This window comes from Schistocerca serialis, unplaced genomic scaffold, assembly GCF_023864345.2.
Source record: "Schistocerca serialis cubense isolate TAMUIC-IGC-003099 unplaced genomic scaffold, iqSchSeri2.2 HiC_scaffold_1420, whole genome shotgun sequence".
Classification (NCBI taxonomy): domain Eukaryota; kingdom Metazoa; phylum Arthropoda; class Insecta; order Orthoptera; family Acrididae; genus Schistocerca; species Schistocerca serialis.
The window spans coordinates 2,993,558-3,017,538 of NW_026047648.1; the positions used below are offsets into that span (position 1 = coordinate 2,993,558).

The 23,981-nt window shown below is 43.5% G+C and overlaps 1 long non-coding RNA gene across 1 annotated transcript; it reads right to left on the minus strand.

Annotated features, from left to right (window-relative positions):
• Positions 1–70: 70 nt before the first annotated feature.
• Positions 71–23,357, minus strand: LOC126443021 (uncharacterized). The gene is made up of 3 exons (XR_007581814.1): positions 23,268–23,357; positions 8,374–8,548; positions 71–186 (listed from the first exon to the last, which is right to left on the minus strand). It is a non-coding gene; the product is annotated as an uncharacterized LOC126443021 (long non-coding RNA).
• Between the last annotated feature and the right edge of the window lie 624 nt (positions 23,358–23,981).

The window sequence follows — 23,981 nt, forward strand, 5'->3', positions numbered from 1 at the left end:
AACCCGGCACCCGACACGCGGCTCGTGCCGCCCCGGGGCGCCCCCGGCCACGCGCCGCCCACGCGCCGCCCACGCGTCGCCCACTACCAGCGTCACCGCGGCTCCGTCACGCAGGTCTAGGAGGGGCGCCGAGGTCGGCACGCGTCGTCACCTGCACTTCCTCCGTGGCTGCCGTCGTGGTCGATTCTGAAACGAGGCGTTGCCTTTACGTAGCACCCACTGCAGTTATGCGAGGTTCAGGCAGACCTTCGTCGAGCAGCATTTCATAAAATTTGGCCGTCACAATTGAATTACAACGCCAAGGTATCGATGCTATATATCCAACTGAGGCCACAATTGTAGACCTTCAACACAGTTCTCCAAGTTGCCCATTTTGTTGCAGTGCATTCGTCGTGCGCTTCGTCGAAACGGGTGGAGACTTTATTTCTCTAATTTCTAAATAGACTGTATTCACTTGATCGTGAAGACCTTTAGGATAGAGATCCTGCACATCTAAGACGTGTATATTTTACACAGAGTACGCGAAGGAACTTGCCCCCCTTCTTGCAGCGGTGTACCGTAGGTCTCTAGAAGAGCGTAGCGTTCCAAAGGATTGGAAAAGGGCACAGGTTATCCCCGTTTTCAGGAAGGGTCTTCGAACAGATGTGCAGAACTATAGACCTATATCTCTAACGTCGATCAGTTGTAGAATTTTGGAACACGTATTATGTTAGAATATAATGACTTTTCTGGAGACTAGAAATCTTCTCTGTAGGAATCACCATGGGTTTCGAAAAAGACGGTCGAGTGAAACCCAGCTCGCGCTATTCGTCCACGAGACTCAGAGGGACATAGACACGGGTTCCCAGGTAGATGCCGTGTTTCTCGACTTCCGCAAGGCGTTCGATACAGTTCCCCACAGTCGTTTAATGGACAAAGTAACAGCATACGGACTGTCGGACCACTTGTGTGATTGGATTAAAGAGTTCCTAGATAACAGAACGCAGCATGTCATTCTCAATGGAGAGAAGTCTTCCGAAGTAAGAGTGATTTCAGGTGTGCCGCAGGGGAGTGTCGTAGGACCGTTGCTGTTCACAATATACATTAAATGACCTTGTGGATGACATCTAAAGTTCACTGAGGCTTTTTGCGGATGATGCTGTGGTATATCGACAGGTTGTAACAATGGAAAATTCTACTGAAATTCAGGAAGATCTGCAGCGAATTGACGCATGGTGCAGGGAATGGCAATTGAATCTCAATGTAGAAAAAGTGTAATGTGCTGCGAATACACAGAAAGAAAGATGCCTTATCATTTAGCTACAATATAGCAGGTCCGCAACTGGAAGCAGTTAATTGCATAAGTTATCTGCGAGTACGCATTAGGAGTGATTTAAAATCGAATGATCATATGAAGCTGATCGTCGGTAAAGCAGATGCCAGACTGAGATTCATTGGAAGAATCCTAAGGAAATGCAATCCGAAAACAAAGGAAGTAGGTTAGAGTACGCATGTTCTCCCACTGCTTGAATACTGCTCAGCAGTGTGGGATCCGTACCAGATAGGGTTGATAGAAGAGGTGGGGAAGATCCAACGGAGAGCAGCGCGCTTCGTTACAGGATCATTTAGTAATCGCGAAAGCGTTACGGAGATGACAGATAAACTCCAGTGGAAGACTCTGCAGGAGAGACGCTCAGTAGCTCCGTATGGGCTTTTGTTGAAGTTTCGGGAACATACCTTCACCGAGGAGTCGAGCACTATATGGCTCCTTCCTACGTATATCTCGCGAAGAGACCGTGAGGATAAAATCAGAGAGATTAGAGCCCACACAAAGGCATACCGACAATCCTTCTTTCCACGAAGAATACGAGACTGGAATAGAAGGGAGAACCGATAGAGGTACTCAAGGTACCCTCCGCCACACACCGTCAGGTGGCTTGCGGAGTATGGATGTAGATGTCGATGCAGATGTAGATATTTCTATTGTCAAACCACAATTTATGAAAGATGTTTATATTTTATTAATAGGGTTAAGTAGGAATAATTAATATTTGTCATGTTGGAAATAATTGTGGTAGCAGGGAATGTCTGCACCAAAGTATTGTTGGCAAGAGATCCCCACATTGATATAATTTTAAGAAGGGCGGGAGAGACCGCGTATGGATACATTTTAAAAAGGAACGGTTCAAAATGGCTCTGAGCACCATGCGACTTAACTTCTCAGGTCATCAGTCACCTAGAACTTAGAAGTAAATAAACCTAACTGACCTAAGGACATCACACACATCCATGCCCGAGGCAGGATTCGAACCTGCGACCGTAGCGGTCGCTCGGCTCCAGACTGTAGCGCCTAGAATCGCACGGCCACTCCGGCCGGCGAAAAGAGCGGGAAAGACCGCGCATTGATACATTTTGTAACGGTAGCAGGGATTGTCTGCACCAGAAAGCATTGTTGGCGGATGAGATCGCACTTTGGCCTTCGTAGGAAGTCAGTGGTAAGCGAGAAGTGAAGCGAGTCGGTAGAATGTCTGAAGCGAGAGGTTGAGAGGAGCGGTGTGCCTGCCAGCCACCAGCTGCGATTTACAAGAGATTATAAACGGATGTACAGAGACATCAGCTAACTATTATCATAAGAGGAACTAATATTACTGATTTATTTTTTTGAGAAACCCACGACTACTGAAGGTATGTTTGCGCAATGCTAGTTGTAAGATTATTGTAAAAAGTAAGTCCCATTTGAACGTTTGTAAAATCATTTCATTCAGAACATAATTAATTTTTGCCAGCAATATTGTATTTCTGATTATAATCCATCCCAAGAAACCATCAACGTAAAACTTTGCGAAATTTTATTGTTGACAAGAAAAAGTTTAACTATGAATTACGTAACTTCAGTCAAATTAATTAAAGAATAACGTCAGCTTTGCTATTAAAGAATAACGTCAGCTTTGGTAATAAGTACAGCCACTTATTACGAAAGCCCACCAGCAGCTAATAGAGTATAGTAAAACAGAGTAAGTATATTCACGTCGCAGTTCGGTGTAGCAGTCGGATGGCGATCCAGTAACAGTAAAAAAGGTGAGGAACAGTTTTGGGTTATTGCAGGTAACGACTGAGGGCCACGACGACGGCACATTCTATGTTTCGTCGAAATAATCAGAAAATAACTTTTAATAAGCAGCAATTACATTTGTATGCGAAGATTGAGAAAGAGAATTAATTTCAAAGGGAAGATTTCATTTGTTATTATTAAGCACGAGGTAGAAATCCTAAGGGAAGGTTTTATAGATTATTGTAGAAGGGAAGGTTGCGTAACAAAAAAAACAGATATAGAGGAGACGGGAAGGTTTCACACAATACTTAAAAAGGTCACAAATAACTATACATCATTTCACTGAACAACTTCCCCTCCTTACTTTTCCACATGCTGAGGCAAAGTACGATACTTTATGAATGTAAACTGTACTGGTTTGCTCTTAATAATTAGCTGTGCATGTTACAATGCAAAGGTTGCTTCACATAGTCAACTGACTTATGTCTGAACTGCCTCACTGTTGCATGTTATGTCAGGGGGGAACTGCCACTGACAGACTGTAGCTCCTCATCGAGAGTCTTTACGAGTGCCAGTACATCCATGTCCTACCATATGTGGCACAAAATTTAGAGGAAGTAGTAGAGGAGACGACACCCATCTGACTAATGTATGTGCTGTCAATTACGAACTGTTGGAACTACACTCACATTACCACAGCATCAGCGATGATACTGATAACAGAATAATTTTAGATGACTTTATTTCTACATTACAAGATCGAATTCTGGCTCCTCATATTCGCTGTTCCACTTCATATAGCAAGGGTATGTCTTCAGTTGTTGACGTTCAGTACAGTCATTGTCGACGTATGCTCTTGGGTAAGCTACACTACTGGCCATTAAAATTGCTACACCACGAAGAAATGCAGATGATAGACGGGTATTCATTGGACAAATATATTATACTGGAACTGACATGTGATTACACTTTCATGCAATTTGGGTGCATAGATCCTGAGATCACGTAACTTATGAGGAAGTATTGAATAGGATTGGGGAGAAGAGAAGTTTGTGGCACAACTTGACCAGAAGAAGGGATCGGTTGGTAGGACATGTTCTGAGGCATCAAGGGATCACCAATTTAGTATTGGAGGGCAGTGTGGAGGGTAAAAATCGTAGAGGGAGACCAAGAGATGAATACACTAAGCAGATTCAGAAGGATGTAGGTTGCAGTAGGTACTGGGAGATGAAAAAGCTTGCACAGGATAGAGTAGCATGGAGAGCTGCATCAAACCAGTCTCAGGACTGAAGACCACAACAACAACAGATCCTGAGAAATCAGTACCCAGAACACCCACCTCTGGCCGTAATAACGGTCTGGATGCGCCTGGGCATTGAGTCAGACAGAGCTCGGATGGCGTGTACAGGTACAGCTGCCCGTGCAGCTTCGACACGATACCACAGTTCATCGAGAGTAGTGACTGGCGTATTGTGACGAGCCAGTTGCTCGGCCACCATTGACCAACGTTATCAATTGGTGAGATATCTGGAGAATGTGCTGGCCAGGGCAGCAGTCGAACATTTTCTTAATCCAGAAAGGCCCATACAGGACCTGCAGCATGCGGTCGTGCATTATCCCGCTGAAATGTAGGGTTTCGCAGGGATCGAATAAAGGGTAGAGCCACGGGTCGTAACACATCTGAAATGTAACGTCCACTGTTCAAAGTGCCGTCAATGCGAACAAGAGGTGACCGAGACGTGTAACCAATGGCACCCCATATCATCACGCCGGGTGATACGCCAGTATGACGATGACGGATACACGCTTCCAATGTGCGTTCAGCACGATATCACGAAACACGGATGTGATCATAATGATGCAGTAAAGAAAACCGGCATTCATCTGAAAAAATGACGTTTTGCCATTCGTGCACCCTGGTTAGTCGTTGACTACACCATCGCAGGCGCTCCTGTCTGTGATGCAGCGTCAAGGGTAACCGCAGCCACGGTCTCCGAGCTGATAGTCCGTGCTGCTGCAAACGTCGTCGAACTGTTCGTGCAGATGGTTGTCGAGTTGCAAACGTCCCCATCTGCTGACTCGGGGATCGAGACGTGGCTGCACGATCCGTTACAGCCACGCGGATAAGACGCCTGTCATCTCGACTGCTAGTGATACGAGGCCGTTGGGATCCAGCACGGCGATCCGTATTACCCTCCTGAACCCATCGATTCCATATTCTGCTAACAGTCATTGGATCTCGACCGATGCGAGCAGCAATGTCGCGATACGATAAACCGCAATCGCGATAGGCTACAATCCGACCTTTATCAAAGTCCTCAATGTGATGGTATGCATTTCTCTTCCTTACACGAGGCATCACAACAACGTTTCTCCAGGGAACGCAGGTCAACTGCTGTTTGTGTATGAGAAATCGGTTGGAAACTTTCCTCATGTCAGCACGTTGAAGGTGTCGCCACCGGCGTCAACCTTGTGTGAATGCTCTGAAAAGTTAATCATTTGCATGTCACAGCGTCTTCTTCCTGTCGGTTAAATTTCGCGTCTGTAGCACGTCATCTTCGTGGTGTGGCAATTTTAATGGCCAGTAGTGTCGTAAGTAACTGATATTCCTACACTTCACAGGTATGACCCACTACCGATGGTTCTGGGCACATAGCAATTAGCGCGGCGAACTGGTGCATTTTCACCAACTCCAAACTTTTAATGATCATCTAAAAGTTACTCCTACACAGAAACAGCCGACTTATAGAGTCAAAAATATATTGATAGAACGACCTTTTAGTACTATTCAGTGCATTATGAATGTATCTGGTCAAGTCCGTGACATTAATTTCGTGTTTAATATTGGCATCTGTATTTATAACACTGAGTATTTACTTTAGTTCTTTGCTCTCAGATTTCTCAAATCTCTGTGGTTAGCAGTTCTATTATTGCAGTTTATCACATTTACCCAAAGTTCATTGCTAATATATATTTTCTCTAAAATTATTACAAATCCATCACTAATTTAGATGATTGCCACCACATTACCCAGCTCTCACCACCTACCACAAAAAGGCAAGATATTGTCACCACTCCAAAATGAGTCAACAGCAGTCCCTACATAAATAAAACGTCAGTACTTGAGATATGTGAGTGAACCACTTTATACTAACTTTGTCTCATCTCCATTAGCCTACTGTTTACATGCAGAGTACTAAAAATGACATGCACATAAATACTGGTATTGATTAGGCACTTATTACATCATGCTTTCGATATTCTCAGTTTGCTGTTATGTTATTTACAATAGAGTAAAAAAGCTGCAGTAACAAAGCTTTTTGTGTGCAGGATTAGGTCAGTCGCCATGTAAGCAAAGCCTTCTGAGACGGGGTGGGGATTTATATTTAACCACCATATTGCCTAACTCCAGTCATCCCAGTTCTCTCACTCCTTGCCTTGTAGTCTCCATTGCAAGCAAGCTAGGACGTGGCCGCAGTAAGCCTGCAGTTCTGAGGGGGATAAAGGGGTAGACGCGCTACCAAAACGCGTCACATTAGACTGGTATGACTTGACGTTAATATTCTGTCACGTTTCACATGGCTACACTGCTCACACGTTGTGTCACAATGTCTTGAGGTCATTTCCACAGCCATTCACTAATATGTACCAAGCAAGGCTCATGGCAATGTGTTTGAGAATGTAATACTCATAATGCAGCTAGAAGATCCATGTGTGGATTATGTAACGTATCTGATGACTCATATTCACACATTTCACGAATCACCGTTTCCATTACCTGATGCACCCTGACGATTGCAGCACATTAATTGCCTGAGATTTTACCACAGTTTCTACATATTTTCGCGACCTTCTTTTTTTTTTTAATGTGTGTGAAATCTTATGGGACTTAACTGCTAAGGCCATCAGTCCCTAAGCTTACACCCTGCCTAACCTAAATTATCCTAAGGACAAACACACACACCCATGCCCGAGGGAGGACTCCAACCTCCGCCGGGACCAGCCGCACAGAACACGACTGCAGCGCCTCAGACCGCACGGCTAATCCCGCGCGGCCCGCGACCGTTACTTCCACGGATCCATCGTGTATGACAGCCAACTGCTTACCGACTCACCCGTAGTCTACTTGGTGTCAACAGTTAACTGAGAGAAAAACGCAACAAACAAACGAGAACCCCGTCGCACTGCTCTTGCAATCGATCTCAGCGATGATGGACGCTTAGATGCATCCTTACAGGATCGAAACCAAAACAGTCCGAAGTGGCAAGTGACGTGCCGTTTCTGCTCCGTTGTCTCAGACATCTCACTGATTTGTGAGCCACTATCAGGGACGACATTCCTATAATGCAGGAACTTCTTTGAGTGGGTATCTGTGTGGGTGATTGTCTGAAAGTGACAATATGTGTCTCGTATCAGACTATAACATCTGACACAGGGTAGCACAATTTCCAAATGATGGGCACATATTATGATAGAATAAGATTTTAAGAGTCAAGTAATGGTATACATATCTTCTAAGCACGATTACTGAAGACTTGAGATGCCATCACGAGGTAAAACTTGCATTGCTGTAGCCACATGGTAATGTCCTCTTTCTATTGAATGCCTCAGTCAATAGAAAGAGGACATTACCATGTGGCAAACTGGACAAAGGTTTGAGTAAAAGACTTGGTGTTTACTGTGGAGTGTAGCACTCTATGGATAGGAAATGTGGACAATGACAGCAGATAATGATGAAAGCCTAGAACATTTTGAGATGTGGATGTGGAGGAGAATTGAGAGAAGAAGTTGATGGAGAGACTAAGTAACGGGAGAGTGTTGGAAAGTGTTGGCGAGAGGAGAAGACTGCTCCTGGTTAAAAGATGAAGAAAGACGAACTGGATGGGACGTCCAATGTGAACGGAGTGCCTGCTAAAGGGCGCTTTGGAAGGTAGTCGTCCGTGGCAGGAGATTGGGTAGAAAGACGAGATACGAGATGGAAGAAAACATAAAGGGAAGTGGAAATTCATAGACCTGAAGTGGATGGTTGGAGACAGGAGGGCACGGATAGTTACCACACGAAACCCTGCTTTTGGGCAGAACAGCGATGGTAATGATTTTTAGTTAGTTTCAGTGGTAATAAATACAGCTCAATTTAAATATCTGTACACAACCTGACACGAGAAAGAAGTGAAAGCGCTGTGGGCTACCCGCAAATGTCTTTTGCAGCCGTTCGTGAAGGCGTATCTCACAGCACAGACGCAATACTGAAACTCGGCGGGAAACACGTTACGTTGGGGACAGACAGTCATACACACACACAGCTTTGCCAAACACAGATGACTGTCTCGTCTTGTGCTTACCTGGATTCTGCTGGTGACTCGTGGAGCAGTCGACTCACTTTGACCACGTCTTTAGGCTCCCAGAGAAAAGCATCGGACCAGCTCTGCATGGCCATCACCTGGTGAGTCTGAGCCTTTACGTAGATGATGACGGCGGTCTGCTGAACTTTCTGCGTGGCTGCCATCGTGGTCTATTCTGAAACAGGTCGTGCAGGCAGCATTTCGTAATATTTGTCCATCACAGGTGAATTACAACACAAAGGTAGCCTTGCTGTGTCCGACGGATGCCACAGGTCACTAGCTGTAAACCTTCAACACAGTTTCTGAAGCTGAACATTTTGTTGCAGTGGCCCCATCGTGCACATGTCCTCGGAATGGGTGGAGACTTCATCCTTTACTTTCTTATTACACTGTAGTCTCCCAATCGTGGATTTTTTCAGGATGGAGTACCAGGACAATGCTTACAAAGCCATAAAGAACTGTAGCCTCATTTCACTGAAGAACTTACCCTCCTCAAACGATTTTTATTTCAGTCTTTGATAACAATATGAATTCTTTAGACGATGACCCGTTTCAGTCCGTAATGACCATCCTCAGATCTATAATATACAAATATATACATCTAGTGTGCAGTGTGTCTTTGAACATAATACAGCAATACGTATCACAATATACTATCATATAACCAGGGAGATGTACAGAAAATACGGCAAAACGTACCTTTTTTACACCACGTCCTAAAGTGATAACGCCATAATGGCATCGTCAAAACATATAAATATAATCAGCACAGCATCGTCACATAGATCTAAAATAAGGTGTAGGGTAGGCCGCATCGTCCATACAGTCATGTTTGCAACTGGCTACTGAAGTACAGTAGCTACCAGAAATCTGTTTGCCTACATCGTCCCTAGATGCCGCTACTGTCGGCTTAGATTTACGCAAAAAACATAATCTGATAAAAACACATTGTGTAAAATACATGTAGCAAACTTTTAAAATTGGTAACTATCATAGAAACTAAATTGTGATACATTAAAAAACGAACACAGTTACCCATATAAAATTATTAAAAGGAAATATATGAAGAGGATACGTCCGACCCTTTTTATGGTGAATTTACGGTCAACAATTGATATACGTATTGCATTGCCTGTAGCAACCTATAAATTACCTATGAAAGATAAAATGTCTATATGGTAGGTAAAGAAAGACAGATCAGCGCCCTCTGTTGGCTCGGCTGTCAGGCTGTTATGAAGGCGCGCACCGATCGTAAAAACTCAACCACCAGAGGGCTTTACATACAACGTGATGTATCTCCCACAGGAAACTTTTAAACAACATATAAACAGCCAATAGATAAAATTATATAGTCGGGTTACAAATTCAATGAATAGGTAGGACATAATCAATTGCAGGATTTTTGCGATTAATGTATGGAAGTAACGTGATGTATCTCCCACAGGAAACTTTTAAACAACATATTAACAGTGAATAGATAAAATTATATAGTCTGGTTATACATTCAATTAATAGGTGGGACATAATCAATTACAGGATTTTTGCGATTAATGTATGGATGTAAGGCAAATACCTACTGTTCTCTACATGAATCATCAAGTAAGGCTAGGTATAAATATGCGAGGCATGTGTCACAATTTAGTTTTTATGATAGTTTGCTACATGTATTTTACACAATGTGTTTTTATCAGGTTATGTTTTTTGCGTAAATCTAAGCCGACAGTAGCGACATCTAGAGACGATGTAGGCAGATTTCTGGTAGCTACTGTACTTCAGTAACCAGTTGCAATAATGACTGTGTGGACGATGCGGCATATTCTACACCTTATTTTAGATCTATGTGACGATGCTCTGCTGATTATATTTATATGTTTTGACGATGCCATTATGGCCTTATCACTTTAGAACATGGTGTAAAAAAAGGTACGTTTTACCGTCCTTTCTGTGCATCTCCCTGGTTATATAATAGTATATTGTGATACGTATTGCTGTATTATGTTCAAAGACACACTGCACACTAGACGTATATATTTGTATATTATAGATCTGAGGATGGTCATTACGGGCTGAAACCGGTCACCGACTACAGATTCATATTGTGATCAAAGACTGGAATAAAAAACATTTGACAGTACTGGATCTCTGTTTGTATACTCGACCGCGTCGCAGCTGGTGAAACTTACCCTCCTTACTTCTCCACGTATTGAGACAAAACTACGGCATTTTATGACTGGAAACTGTATTGCTTTGCTGTTGACAACTAGTTGTGCATACTAGAATGCAGCAGCTGGCTCGCACAGCCAACTGACAGTCTGTTACTGGAGGCTGGATTGCGTCACCAGGACACGTGTTGCGTCATGCGAACTGCCACAGTCAGAGTGTAGCTCCTTATCGACGCTCTTGACGAATGCCGACACAAAAATGTCCTGCAGCACACAGTACGAAATGCCGAGCAAGTGCTGCGGAAGACGACATCCATCTGGCTGACGTATGTACTGGGAACTGTCGGAACGGCACTCACATTAGAACACAGTCGGTGAGGACACCTGCAAGAGGACACTTGTAGTGGACTTTATTTCTGTACCACACGGTCTAATACTGGCTCAACATATTCTCTGTTCCATTTCATGTAGCAACAGCATGTCTTCATTTCTTGACGTCCAGTACAGTCATTACCAACGTATGCTCTCGGGTAAGCTACTAAGTGAGTTCTGCATTTCACAGGTATGACCCGCTATTGGTGGTTCTGGGCACATCGCAATGAGTGCTGCGAACTGATTGATGCATACTATCCAACTCCAAACTCTTAACGGCCATCTATAAGTAACTCCTAAACAAAAACAGACGACTGTGTAGAGCCAAAAATATTTTATTAGAATCATCTCTCACTACTATTAAGTGCATCTGTATACAGGGTGTTACAAAAAGGTACGGCCAAACTTTCAGGAAACATTCCTCACACACAAAGAAAGAAAATATGTTATGTGGACATGTGTCCGGAAACGCTTACTTTCCATGTTAGAGCTCATTTCATTACTTCTCTTCAAATCACATTAATCGTGGAATGGAAACACACAGCAACAGAACGTACCAGCGTGACTTCAAACATTTTGTTACACAAAATGTTCAGAATGTCCTCCGTTAGCGAGGATACATGCATCCACCCTCCGTCGCACGAAATCCCCGATGCGCTGATGCAGCCCTGGAGAATGGCGTATTGTATCACAGCCGTCCACAATACGAGCACGAAGAGTCTGTAAATTTGGTACCGGGGTTGCGTAGACGAGAGCTTTCAAATGCCCCCATAAATGAAAGTCGAGAGGGTTGAGGTCAGGAGAGCGTGGAGGCCACGGAATTGGTCCGCCTCTACCAATCCGTCGGTCACCGAATCTGTTGTTCAGAAGCGTACGAACACTTCGACTGAAATGTGCAGGAGCTCCATTTTGCATGAACCACATGTTGTGTTCTACTTGTAAAGGCACATGTTCTAGCAGCACAAGTAGAGTATCTCGTATGAAATCGTGATAACGTGCTCCATTGAGCGTAGGTGGAAGAACATGGGGCCCAATCGAGACATCACCAACAATGCCTGCCCAAACGTCCACAGAAAATCTGTGTCGATGACGCGATTGCACAATTGCGTGTGGATTCTCGTCAGCCCACACATGTTGATTGTGAAAATTTACAATTTGATCACGTTGGAATGAAGCCTCATCCGTAAAGAGAACATTTGCACTGAAATGAGGATTGACACATTGTCGGATGAACCGTTCGCAGAAGTGTACCCGTGGAGGCCAATCAGCTGCTGATAGTGCCTGCACACGCTGTACACGGTACGGAAACAACTGGTTCTCCCGTAGCACTATCCATACAGTGACGTGGTCAATGTTACCTTGCACAGCAGCAACTTCTCTGATGCTGACATTAGGGTTATCGTCAACTGCACGAAGAATTGCCTCGTCCGTTGCAGGTGTCCTCGTCGTTCTAGGTCTTCCCCAGTCACAGGCTGGAATGTTCCGTGCTCCCTAAGACGCCGATCAATTGCTTCGAACGTCTTCCTGCCGGGACACCTTCGTTCTGGAAATCTGTCTCGATACAAACGTACCGCGCCACGGCTATTGCCCCGTGCTAATCCGTACATCAAATGGGTAACTGCCAACTCCGCATTTGTAAACATTGCACTGACTGCGAAACCACGTTAGTGACTGCAAAACCACGTTAGTGATGAACACTAACCTGTTGACTCTTCGTACTGATGTGCTTGATGCTAGTACTGTAGAGCAATGAGTTGCATGTCAACACAAGCACCCAAGTCAACATTACCTTCCTCCAGATGGGCCAACTGGCGGTGAATCGAGGAAGTACAGTACATACTGACGAAACTAAAATGAGCTCTAACATGGAAATTAAGCGTTTCCTGACACATGTCCACATAACATCTTTTCTTTATTTGTGTGTGAGGAATGTTTCCTGAAAGTTTGGCCGTACCCTTTTGTAACAACCTGTATATAACACGAGAGTACCTACTTTAGTTCTTTGGTATCAGAGTGGTCAAATCTCTCTGGTTAGAACTTCTACTATTGCAGTGCGCCACATTCGTTCGAAGTTAATTGTTAAAAGAGGACTTAACTGATATACAGATCTTCTGTTAAATGTGGCTGTGAGGAAGAAAACAACCTCAGCACGGTGTAGCCTATGCATTTTTCTTTAAAGTTAGGTATACACAAAAGTACAGTACATATGGGGAAACACTGTCTAATGGTTTAAATGCCTTATCATCTGTAGCGGGACTTTGAATCTCGCCGCGCTACACTCGTTCCCTCAGATATAAATTATACCGTCGCAGCGTTATGAGCGCTCTATACTCTGTAGGAATCAGCATGGGTTCCGAAAAGACGATCGTGTGAAACCCAGCTCGCGCTATTCGTCCACGAGACTCAGAGGGCCATAGACACGGGTTTACAGGTAGATGCCGTGTTTCTTGACATCCGCAAGGCGTTCGATACAGTTCCCCACAGTCGTTTAATGAACAAAGTAACAGCATATGGACTATCAGATCAATTGCGTGATTGGATTGAAGAGTTCGTAGATAACAGAACGCAGCATGTCATTCTCAATGGAGAGAAGTCTTCCGAAGTAAGAGTGATTTCCGGTGTGCCTCAGGGGAGTGTCGTAGGACCGTTGCTATTCACAATATACATAAATGACCTTGTGGATGACATCGGAAGTTCACTGAGGCTTTTTGCGGATGATGTTGTGGTCTATCGAGAGGTTGTAACAATGGAAAATTCTACTGAAATGCGGGAGGATCTGCAGCGAATTGACGCATGGTGCACGGAATGGCAATTGAATCTCAATGTAGAGAAGTGTAATGTGCTGCGAATACGTAGAAAGAAAGATCTTTATCATTTAGCTACAATATAGCAGGTCAGCAACTGGAAGCAGTTAATTCCATAAATTATCTGGGAGTATGCATTAGGAGTGATTTAAAATGGAATGATCATATAAAGTTGATCGTCGGTATAGCAGATGCCAGACTGAGATTCACTGAAGAATCCTAAGGAAATGCAATCCGAAAACAGAGGAAGTGGGTTACAGTACGCTTGTTCGCCCACTGCTCGAATACTGCTCACCAGTGTGGGATCCGTACCAGATAGGGTTGATAGAAGAGAGAGAGAAGATCCAACGGAGAGCAGCGCGATTCGTTACAGGATCATTTAGTAATCGCGAAAGCGTTACGGCGATGACAGATAAACTCCAGTGGAAGACTCTGCAGGAGAGACGCTCAGTAGCTCGGTACGGGCTTTTGTCGAAGTTTCGAGAGCATACCTTCACCGAGGAGTCAAGCAGTATATTGCTCCCTCCTACGTATATCTCGCGAAGAGACCATGAGGATAAAATCAGAGAGATTAGAGCCCACACAGAGGCATATCGTCACTTTCCTTCCACGAACGAGCTTGGAATAGAAGGGAGAACTGATAGAGGTACTCAAGGTACCCTCCGCCACACACCGTCAGGTGGCTTGGGAAGTATGGATGTAGATGTAGATGCAGATGCGCAGCAGACGGACTTTGGCGAGTGTGTTGGCGAACTTAGGAGCAAGCGCTAGCAGGAGAAGGCTGCAGCTAACGGGCATTCCGTACGTGCATCAGCGACAGGGAAAACACTGTTGTACCCGAATACCTCGTGTGGCGACAACAGTTATGTTTTACGCCCTAATGTTATCTCGCATTAAACCTAGCGACACCTAGACATTTTTCACAAAGCGTTTTCCACGAGGGTAGAGGGGGGAGGGGCGCTTACTCACATTAAAAAAGGTGAAATTCGTTAACTGTCGTTAACTAACATTGAAAACATAATTTTGAAAGAGAAACTGATGCGTAAGTGACTTGTAAATATTGAACATGACATTCACAGTAGCAACTGATGTCTACTACAGTCAGTTTTTTGGATTAAGTTTTACTGATAAATTCAAAACAGTTCAGAAATCTGGTAGACGAATTCATTAAAAACAATGTATAATTTCTTCAAAATCTTAAAATATAAAGTGAATTTTCAAAGGGATGTGTAAAGAACTCTGTCCCCCCCCCCCCCCCCCCCCCCCCCCCGCCCTCCCATCGCCATTTGTAGTTTGAGGGTTAATGCAGACACCGCTTTTACAGGATAAAAAGCGTTCGAAATGTACTATTGTGACCGAAATTGTATACTACCATCTGCAATAACCTAATTCAATCTATTTGGTCTTGTCCAACTCGTATCTTCTATCCATGTAATAAAATTGTAACTGGCCGATGACTGTAAATACGAGATAAATAAGAAAACTTAGTGCGAGCGGTCGTCATAACAGCAGTAGAAGCCAAAAGAATTTTTTTTACGATATTTGTGTGTCTGTTATAGCGGTACTTTGCGGACAGGCGTGTCAATTAGCATCACTTTAATTAAAATGGGGGATAAATAGACTGTATTTTGGAAGAATTAAAAATGGGAAAGTAATACGAAACTTTAATAACTGCACAGTATTACTAAGAAGCAATATAATGGAAAGTAATAAAAAGCAAAGTAGCAAAGACCAAGCGGGACTGAAACATATAGGGGCGCGTTTGTTTTTTAATACATATAAAAGAACATGTAACACATTATTGAGCTCTCTGCCTTCAGTTATCGCGATCTGGCCAGTCGATGAAAAAGCGGTACGCGACTGCGAAATTCGTTAAGGAGATTATTTAAAGGCACTTAATGCACGTTTGAAATACATTACGTGTGACGAAGTGATCAGAGACGTTTATTGTCGGGTGGAGTGAAAATGAATCCAACAACATAATTCGAACTTTGTGTTAGCTGGGAAAAATACTCTTGGGAAACTATTATGGTTGTGGAACCCACGAAAGTTGTGCGCAACGGAAAGCTACAGTTTACGTAGTTCTGCATTTTATAAAATGGTGGACCGCGTGTGCGCGGTACATTAATAGAATCTTATCCTTTGACGGTTGCGCGGGTAACTGATACAAACAACGTTCGCTCATTAACTACCAGATATTAATTAACGGGGACCCAAAATACTAAAAAAGAACCAATCCTGATTCATATTTCATATTTAATTAGTGAAAAGAGACGTGTTAATAAACAAACTACATTTCAATTTTATCCACGATTTTGGCCTCGTTAGGTAGTCTTGACTGCATGATAAACAATATCTGTGGAAGTTGTATGCAACGTATCGTCATAATATTTAGCCAACCAATATTGTGGGACATCAAAAATGTAAATGCATGAAATCGTTCTTACAGCGGATGTATAATGAGTGAGTGTGACGAACTATATTGAGAAACTGAACATCCATTACGTACTTGCATGTTTATCTGCGAAAATGGTCCTTGTCGGTACATCAGCATAGAGTTCGAATAGAATCGCTGCAACATTGCAAACCATTCAGATTAATCGAACATCTAAATACGCATAATGCTGGTACCACCAGGATGTGTTCTTTCTCCTCACCCCCGTGGCAGTAATTGAATTAAGAGTCAGCCGGGAAATACATTTAAATCGATTGACACTGAGCGGTTACACGTTGTCTCCCTGTCCGTACGTTTTGTACGCGCATCACGCAAAAGCTACGGCACGAAATAGGATGCGACTTTCAAAGTTTTAGCGTTAGGGGTCTAACTTAAAATCTGGTACATCTTTCATCTTTATACGTCGTCTACAAGCCGAGTTATCTGTACATACAGAGTGGGCCGGCTACTGTGGCCGAGCGGTTCTAAGCTGTTTAGTCTGGAACCGCAGGTTCGAATGGATGCGTGTGGTGTCCTTAGTTAGGTTTAAGTAGTTGTAAGTTCTAGGGGACTAATGATCTCAGATGTTAAGTCCCATAGTGCTCAGAGCCATTTGAACCATTTTTATACATGCAGACTGTTTTCTTTAACTAGGTCAGTAGGGGGAAATTGGAAATACAGGGAAACCGTCTTAGGAATCTTTAGGTGCTTTTTTGTGAAAATTTTGGCATAACGAAGTTTTTGGTCAAGCGTGAGTTGTCCGTGAAAAGTAATAAAATTCGCATTTTTATTTTTTTATGTGAATCGATGCAGTTTCGTGTAAGAGTCACTTCATTATATTGGAAGAAAAGAAAGTTCTAGAAAACTGAACTAAATAAGTCAGCATAAAATGACAGAATTCGTAAAGAGCAGTATTTTCGGAATTTTAACATAATAATAAAATTGACATTTTAATCACGTTATCCATACTCATTCTTGTATTTATCTTCGAATCGGTGTAACATGCTGTTGTGTGTATGCTGTTGATATGTTTGTCGATTTGTCGATACTGTCATCGTTGGTGAGTGTCGAGTTCACGCTGAGAATCACTTCCGTACACTTCTTCAGACGTTTTCGTTGTGTCTTATCGATGTAAGAGAAGTGATACGGTTCCCGTTCGTTTAACTTCTCCCAGTCTCCAATTCATTATTCCAATTGATGAAACTATTATAGTTGACAAGTTTGTCGATTACTCTCAATGCCTTGCCCACGACTTGTGCTGCGAGGATTTCGAAACTGCACGAGTTTTGAAAAATATTCGGAAGCTTAGTATCTGTGAGAAAAAACGGATATAAAAAGAATATCACGGTGAAGTTGTCAGAAGGGCGCAATGGTAAAGAACTGATGAGTTTCGAAGCACATATTTTTTTTTAAGTTTCGTGATTTCCTTACACGCAACACTAGGCTGTTCCCCCTGTTCAGGTCTAACGGTATTTCATACTTCAAATGTCTGTATCTGTGCTTACAAACGCATCAATTCTTCGCCATTGCGCCCTTTTTGACAGCTTCACCTTCAATTTTTTTACATACGTTTTTTCGTCAGTAGATTTCGAAATTCGTGTCGGTTCGAGATGCACGCGGACGAACGCGCGGGAAGAAGCTAGTGTTGTACAAAAGAGCAAAACCTGAACGTGGAATACCACGAGATTAGTATTGTGATGCAGCATTTTGCAAAAACAGATAAATCTCAACTGCTCAGCCAACCTTAAGCCGTCTGCACACGGACCGTGCATCCGAGCGTTGAGCGTGCCGAATTTCTGACGTCATGGCGTGGAACAGCACGTTCTGGAGTCTTTGCGAACGTGCAGAGCAATATCTGGCATGTTGATGGTGTTAGGACAGCAACCAGCCACAAATTTACTTTCAGTTTCTTTATTCAAAGGGTACCGTTACCGGTTTCGAATCGTTGTGATTCATCCTCAGACGGTTTACACGCTTTATTTATACATGTGTGTTTTTTACAGATTAATTTTCCTAAAATATAAATAATACGTAATTACAAACACTCCACACACAGATTGTTGCGTTACAGATTTTCGTTGCATGTGACTTACGTGAAACGTCGGTTTGGAGTGTTTGTTTTCATAACATTCGTTCAACATGTAAACGCATTCCCACTGCATTCTTGTTGTTGCACACTTTCGATTCGTGTCACTGTGTTTGTGTTTAGTGAGAGCAATTTACGTGTGCAACAACAAGAATGCAGTGGGAATGCATTTACATCTGTAACGCAACCATCTGTGTGTGGAGTGTTTGTAATTACGTATTATTTATATTTTAGGAAAATTAATCTGTAAAAAACACACAACATGTATAAATAAAGCGTGTAAACCGTCTGAGGATGAATCACAACGATTCGAAAGCGGTAACGCTACCCTTTGAATAAAGGAACTGAAAGTAAATTTGTGACTGGTTGCTGTCCTAACACCATCAACATTGGTTTTCAAACAACAGCCACGGTCTCCATCATGTCATCATATGACAAAATTACAATATCTGGCATGTCAGATATTCTGAGCGTTGACCAATGAGATGGCGCAACGCCGCCTACGTCACACGCACGCCGTCTCCCTTCAGCACGGAGTTGTGAGGCGCCATATTGGCATTCATTTCAAGCTTATATGTATATATGCCGTTTCTGAGCACCAGCAAATTGAGAATAACTGGAAAACCCGTTGTTAGTTGTGTGATTCGTTCCAATAAAATTATGAGAAACATCATATTCGTGGCAACAGAATTATTGTAACTTGCGTATTATGAGAGTAGGCTATTTGAAGGCAGCGACACACTGAAGATCCACCCAAAACGCTTTGTTCTTGGTCAATTTGTTATAATTAAATTTCAATTAGTAACATAGCTACGAGTAAGGTTTTCAGCAAGGTGTAGTACAATATGATTAGATGCAAAAGATGTGGTGTTGTTTAGCGTAATGGGTAGCATGACTGACGTGTGAGATGGGGCGGTGGTTCGCGTTTTGCCACTTCCAATTTTTCTTTCCTAACATTCGCGGTGTTATTAGCTTCTGATACTTTATTATTAGTTTAATATAAGTATATGCTATAATATTTGATGTTGTGTAAATATAAGTACACTTTTTTTGAGGGGTGACTTTGTTCGATTGGCTTAATCTACAGGACAGCTTGCGCTACTTGTATAAAGATGTTTTGCTCCTTTTTCTTTTACGCTTCGTAATTCACATGTTGCAAAGATTCTGCTACTGGGTAGGAACAGTGATGAAGTAAGACTGAACTTGGGGTTTTACCCAAAATGTGGGAATGATGAAATAATGTTTACGTTATGCGGAGAAGTATTCCAAATTTGTACCGCACTGATTCTAATGACACTTTTATAAGCCTGTGTCCTTATTGATCGGACACCGGCACTTTCCTTTTCGTGGACAGTGGAGAAAAATGAGCGATTTAATAGAGCTGAAGTGGGAATTTTACGCGCGCCCGTTTAGTAGACAGTGTGATTTGCGAACTAGAAACATCCCTCAACTGCCACTGGAGTGCGTTGCGACCGCGTATACCACGTCGGGACCCACGTACCGTGTGCACGAGTCGCATCGCATCGTTCCTGAGCGTTCAGCAGCACGTCGGACTCGGCACGCTCAACGTTCACGTTCGACAGCACGGTCCGTGTGCCGACGGCTTTACGGTGTGTGGCGGAGGGTGAGTGAGGCTGCCCCAGCAGGCCGTTTCTGCGCCCCGCCGCTGCACAGTTCCTCTTCGCCCCCACAACACACACACACACACAGCCAGCAGACTTGCGTCAGTTTGGCAGCAGTGCGGCAGCTGCTGGGGGAACTGTCGCGGCCCCCGGCTGGCCTCGCACAGTTAATCAATACAGCTCAGCTCCTTGGCCGCCCTCCCCACACACACGGGCCTAATCAATGCCGGACGCTGCTGCGAGACGAGGCCGTTGCCCGGCGCTGCTGCCGTACCGCCGTCTGCTCTACGGCTTCCACTGCTGCAGCCGGAGTATTTATTTACTGCAGGCGCCCGTCAACAGAACGTTAACCACACCTCGACTTTTCCCGGCAGATGAGTCGCTTGTACTCTGGAAGAGGCTTCAACGTGCACCCTAAGTTGTCAACGCACGAGCTACCCGCTATAGCGTCCCCCAGTGAAATTATACGAAAAGACTTAAAAAACAGTATTTATAAAGAAGAGACATTTAAAAATTGAATAATATATTTTTTATCAGGTACCCGTAAAATAATAATTTCTCTGTGGAAGTTTCGAGTGCAAAGAAATATAACAAAATGATCTAAAGAGACGACAAGATACGCTCTTTTGTTAATTTTTTTAGTCGTCTTCACTTCTTCTCTTGTCTCGGTTGTGTGTAGACGGACATCTTGCGAGTGCTAGCAAATGTAAGCATATTTGTACTAATTAAGCAGATAATATTCTGATTTAATACCATTGTTCACTTTTAATTTGTAAGAGGTGATCCCGATTTCATGTCCGCCTTCCTTTGAATTAGCCTGCATTCAAGTAATTTACAGTTCAACAATCGCAGCGGCCGATGCAGCCAACGACGCCATTACGTGGCGATATCAACTTATAAAAAATTAGCGGAAGTGAAAAAGTCGCCCGCTTTTAACATAGTATACATTTTTCTCCACAGCCGCCGGACGCTGCAGAAAATACGTAGCTTTAAGATTCTTGTTTTCAGTACGACAGCCTAGAGCCAGAGTCAGGACTCCGACTACAATGTAATGGTTAACGGAGGTAACAGAAAATACTCTCGGGCGTGTGTTGGCCGTGATTGTAATTAATAACTAAAGATTTTTTGCTTTAAAGTGAACTGACTAACCGAGGAAATTAATATGAAAAGTTTATTTCATTGTACAACTTATATGTTCATGCTCTAAGATTCAATGAGTCTAACGTTCATTAACGTAAGAAATAATTTATACCGAAGATTAATATTGTTAAAAAAGAAAACTTCACAAAAGCATTTAATTGCAAATCAAAATAAAATGAAATATCATTTTTATTAAGGCCCACCACGTAAGTCGGCAACAATCAACGTAATAATAACATATTATATTACGACGCCCACGTCCTCAGAGCCTGAGAAACATCTGAAAGTACAGCGTCGGTATGACGTACGCTTCCCAAATTTAAAGCGGCAGGAAGTAATACAACGAGAAATTACAAATTCGCACGTTACGTTGAAACTCGTCGATGTGTGACGAATTTCCAAATATAACGACAAGTGAAAACCCTACGCTCGTGCAGTAGTTTCATCCAGACGGGAAACAGTTTTACACTTTTGTCAGGACAACTAGCTGTTACTATGATTCGGAAGCTCGTCAAACACGCCGCAACATTCTGCACGGACTACGCAGCGCCGCCCGCCCCCAGTATTGATCGGCGGCTGTCAGGACGCAGACGCGGCCGCACCGTATTGATCGACGCTTGCCGTTACCAGGGAATTCTACTCAGTCGAGGTGTACTCCAAACTGTGCCACCTTAGAGTATTATTGTGGTCGCACTTCGTTTCCTAACGGTGGAGTAACAGGTTTTACAGAAGAGAGCAATTCTGAGCGAAGCCCTACCATTCTTTCGTTTCTATTCCATTACTCAGCAGCAAGCTGAACTGGTGCGACGAAAATGACGTCCGTAAAACAAAGTCCCACATTTTCCTCTATTTTGGTGTCACTAAAACATTTTCTTGCACTTTAAAACAGTTGTTGTGGTCTTCAGTCCTCAGGCTGGTTTGATGGAGCTCTCCATGCTATTCTATCCTGTGCAAGTTTCTTCATCTCCCAGTACCTACTGCAGCCTACATCCTTCTCAATCTGCTCAGTGTATTCATCTCTTGGTCTCCCTCTACGATTTTTACTCTCCACTCTGCCCTCCAGTACTAAATTTGTGATCCCTCGATGCCTCAGAACATGTCCTACCAACCGATCCCTTCTTCTGCTCAAGTTGTGCCACAAACTCCTCTTCTCCCCAATTCTATTCAATACCTCCTCATTAGTTATGTGATCTACCCATCTAATCTTCAGCATTCTTCTGTAGCACCACATTTCGAAAGCTTCTATTCTCTTCCTGTCTAAACTATTTATCGTCCATGTTTCACTTCCACACATGGCTACACTCCGTACAAATACTTTCAGAAACGACTTCCTGACACTTAAATCTATACTCGATGTTAGCAAATTTCTCTTCTTCAGAAACGCTTTCCTTGCCATTGCCAGTCCACATTTTATATCCTCTCTACATCGACCATCATCAGTTATTTTGCTCCCCAAGTAGCAAAACTCCTTTACTACTTTAAGTGTCTCATTTCCTAATCTAATTCCCTCAGCATCACCCGACTTAATTCGACTACATTCCATTATCCTAGTTTTGCTTTGTTGATGTTCATCTTATACCCTCCTTTCAAGACACTGTCCATTCCGTTCAACTGCTTTTGCAGTTGCTTTGCTGTCTCTGACATAATTACAATGTCATCGGCGAACCTCAAAGTTTTTATTTCTTCTCCATGAATTTTAACATCTACTCCGAATTTTTCTTTTGTTTCCTTTACTGCTTGCTCAATATACAGATTTAATAACATCGGGGAGAGTCTACAACCCTGCCTCACTCCCTTCCCATCCCCTGCTTCCCTTTCATACCCCTCGACTCTTATAACTACCATCTGGTCTCTGTACAAATTGTAAATGACAAGTTCATAAAACAAATTTCTACAATACATACAGCAGTTGGTAAATTATTGCATCGAGAAATACGTGCCAGCCGTTGTCCTACGGGCTGTAATGTATCAACGGAGATCCCGGTTCGTCGTCTTGTGGCGACACGAAAACATTTCTTCGGAACATTTCCCGAAAAAGTGACGGCCGGTGCATTTCGCGTTACAACAACTGCATCGATATACGGAAGTGCCACTGGTTCGGTGGCGGAGAACTCGTCTGCCGCTGCCTGGCTGTGCGAACTTATGACGTCAGGGCGTGTCGCTGCCACGCCCTGTCCGGCTGTGACTCTCTGAGGCCCGACTGCCGCTCCAAACAGTACTCCGGTATTTCGCACTAACAGCTCCACACCCCAGCACAAGAGTGCAGCCACGTACCTGCTTTGCCGTTGCTGCCTACACGGGACTCGGCTGCGGCTGCTCTCTGCCTCCCTCGCCACACCGCTGCTGCGCCCGCACACCGACTGCTGTTCCAGGCTGGCGGCCCCCCCCCCCCCCCCCCCGCAGCTCTGACGTCACGTGACGCTCCCCCCCCCCCCCCCCCAAACAACATCGTGCGCGCGCGAGACGCTCTCGGAGAAGATCGAAGTCGGGATGGCGTTCCCGCTAACCTGACGAAAAAAAAAAAAAGACGCGAGGCGTGACCTTCCCGCTTCGTGCAGCTTTCCTTTCCTTTCCTTCCTATTTCTGCTCCTTTATTTTTTTTTTTATTAATAAACAAGAAGTCAGGAGACTCAATGTTTCCTCCGTCAGAACGCTGCATCCCGAATAGTGATGGGAAAAAAACTGTTAAAACCGATAACCGCATTTCACATCCGAATAATCGCTATTTGTTTGGTCTCGGTTGGGACGTACGTTTTTGTTTATTTTATACTGATAACCGAGTGAAGACCCTACAACTTATCTTAGAAGAAAGATTAAGGAAAGCCAAACCTACGTTTCTAGCATTTGTAGACTTAGAGAAAGCTTTTGTCAATGTTGACCAGAATACACTCTTTCAAATTCTAAAGGTGGCAGGGGTAGAATACAGGGAGCGAAAGGCTATTTATAATTTGTACAGAAACCAGATGGCAGCTGAAAGACTCAAGGGGC